The sequence below is a fragment of the Vespula pensylvanica genome, chromosome 4 (assembly GCF_014466175.1).
Source record: "Vespula pensylvanica isolate Volc-1 chromosome 4, ASM1446617v1, whole genome shotgun sequence".
NCBI classification, from domain to species: Eukaryota; Metazoa; Arthropoda; class Insecta; order Hymenoptera; family Vespidae; genus Vespula; species Vespula pensylvanica.
Genome location: NC_057688.1, coordinates 7,525,255 through 7,527,754, shown reverse-complemented (window position 1 = coordinate 7,527,754; position 2,500 = coordinate 7,525,255). Strand labels below are relative to the sequence as shown.

Below are 2,500 nucleotides of genomic sequence, written 5' to 3'. Positions count from 1 at the left end.
ACGCATACCAACCTCGATTAACCGCAGCGGCCACGGTGGCACGATGACCTATATAAGATTTAAAATTTTCAATAACCGACCAGATTCTCCGTGATATCTCCCATGGCTGACTCTCAACGAAGCGCAATTTTAAAAGGAAAAAAAAAATTATTTAATAACTATTTCAAACTGTGTTTGAAAAAAAAAAAAAAAAAAAGAAAAAACTTCCATACTAAAATTTATATTACAAAGTCGAGAAAAAAGGATTTTCTTTTCGTTCTTCGAAGAACAAATGTTTCATCATATCACTTAATAAATTTTAATTTCCTTTGTAATTTATTTCTTGAATGAAAGTACGATTTTTTTCTAACATCTTCTCCTTTTTTTTTCTCCCCACAAATAAAACTATTAAGGAAGTGTATAGGTAAGTTAAATTAAAACATCGTTTGAATTGACTAATTAAATTCTAACGCGATTAAATAAAAATTAATCATTTAAAACGAATGTCGTTTCAAGTTTCTACGATTTTTAGTTCCATAGATAATCGTGTTTAAGGAAAAAAAAAAAAAAAAAAAAAAAAAAAAAAAAAAAAAAAAAAAAAAAAAAAAAAAAAAAACAAAATGATGAACCGACCGACCTATATAATTTCTTGAAAAAGAGTTACCACCTGATACATTGACCTATATAAATTCCAGAAATCGACTCTGCCAGCCAACGTAAACAGTTTTTGTTTTCTTTCTCTCTTCTTTTTTTTTCTTTCTTTCTTTTTTATCCGGCTACTACGTTCGTACTCACACATGCGTCGAACCATTCATAAACGTAGCCATTCCAACATCCGCAGAAATAATCAATCGAAATATTTCGAACGATCATACCTCCGGAAGGAATTGCTATAAAGACTCGAAACGAAGACCATTAAAAAGTTAAAAAAAAGAAATAACGTAAGGTTCGTGCTTACAGAATCAAGGAAAAAAAAATAATAATAATAAATAAAAAATAAACAAACGAACGAATAGAAATCGCGTCCGAGTTCAAACGTTTCGTATAAAAATTCTACGCTAAATCCGACGAAAAAAGAAGCATACTTTTCGCTTTCTTTCGATACAAGAGTACAATCCTAAGAGGGAAAAAAAAAAATTATAAAAAAGATAAAAAATAAATAAGTAAAACAAAACGAAAGAAAGAAAGAAATAAAAGATACTTCTTCAACGTTCTTGGACCAATTGGACAAGACTTTTATTTTGTTTCCTCGATCCTTCGATTTTTATATCAACACACAAATCGCGTAGGCGATATTTACGAGTCGATTTCTTTTTTCTTATTCTTTTCCTTTCTTTTTTTTTTTTTTTATTTTTCTTTACCCACTCTCGGCCCTCGAGAAGAAAACTACGATCCGCTATTCGAATCTTTTCCTCGTTTTCCCTTCTCTCTTTACCCTCCTTTCACCCACCCGATTTTTCTACTTTCCTAGATCCTTCTTTCTTTATTTTTTTTTTTTTACTTTCTTTCTCTATTCTTTTCTTTTCTCCTCTCTCTTCTCTTCTCTTTTCTTCTCTTTTCTTTTCTTTTCTTTTCTGCCAGCTTGCAACGATAACGGGCAAAGGCAACAAGGTGCCAGCGAACGGGCACCGTTTTCCACAGCTGTCGCCTGCCATATTTCCATCTCTCGATTTCCTCGAGTGTTCAACAGTGAGAGAAAGACGAACGTGACCACCCCAGCCGACTCTACCGTCTTCTGATCATCCCCCACCCCTTGACCAGCCCTTCTACGACGACTCAACACCCTTTATCGGTACCATTTCGAGGGAATATATCCACGTTCGTTTTTACTTTCTTTTCTTTTTTTTATTTTTCCTTTTCTTTTCTTTTCTTTTCTTTTCTTTTCTTCTCTTTTCTTTTTGTTATTTACGATAAGAATAGGAAAAAGAATTTCGGACACATACACACGCACATATTATTATATATCTATAATAAATTTATCTACTAAGGAAACGTATCTACTAAAAGATCGTTTCGACGAAAAATATTAGCGAATTATAGCGAGGTCGCTTTATCCTTTAGATATATACGCGTGTATGTATTTTATCTCTACTCATTTTACAACGATCGATTTTATTTGATTCCCCTGTGAAAAACGAAAATTCGTCGAAGCTCTCTTAAACTTGAAAGTATTATAAACTTGAGAGATTGGATGATAAAAGTGATGAACGAAGATATCTTCGACGAAATAAAGAATTAATAAAGGAATATGATAAAAGATTAAGAATCGACTTGAAGTTGTGCACGGAGCACAACTTTTCCTTCTTGTTCGTTCTATTTTTATTATTATTGTAATCAATCTTTTTTTTCCTTTCTTTTTTCTTGTATATTTTTCCTGAAATAGGATTTTCTTACTCGGGTGCGCGATTCAGTACTCGTAAAATGTTGTTAAAAGTGATACGGCGCTAAGTTTGAAAAGAAACGAGAAACAGACAAAGAGAGAGAGAGAGAGAGAGAGAGAGAGAGAGAGAGAGAGAGAGAG

The 2,500-nt window shown here is 32.5% G+C and overlaps 1 protein-coding gene and 1 long non-coding RNA gene across 3 annotated transcripts in view; both read right to left on the bottom strand.

The window, feature by feature from the left end:
* Positions 1–2,500, bottom strand: part of LOC122628912 (E3 ubiquitin-protein ligase MIB1) — a 422,298-nt gene that overhangs the window by 346,803 nt on the left and 72,995 nt on the right. The gene's annotated exons all lie outside the window — the stretch shown is intronic.
* Positions 1–2,500, bottom strand: part of LOC122628926 — a 7,168-nt gene that overhangs the window by 3,411 nt on the left and 1,257 nt on the right. The window contains exon 2 of the long non-coding RNA XR_006327142.1: positions 2,275–2,279. This is a non-coding gene — a long non-coding RNA (uncharacterized LOC122628926). The remainder of the gene's footprint in view (positions 1–2,274; positions 2,280–2,500) is intronic.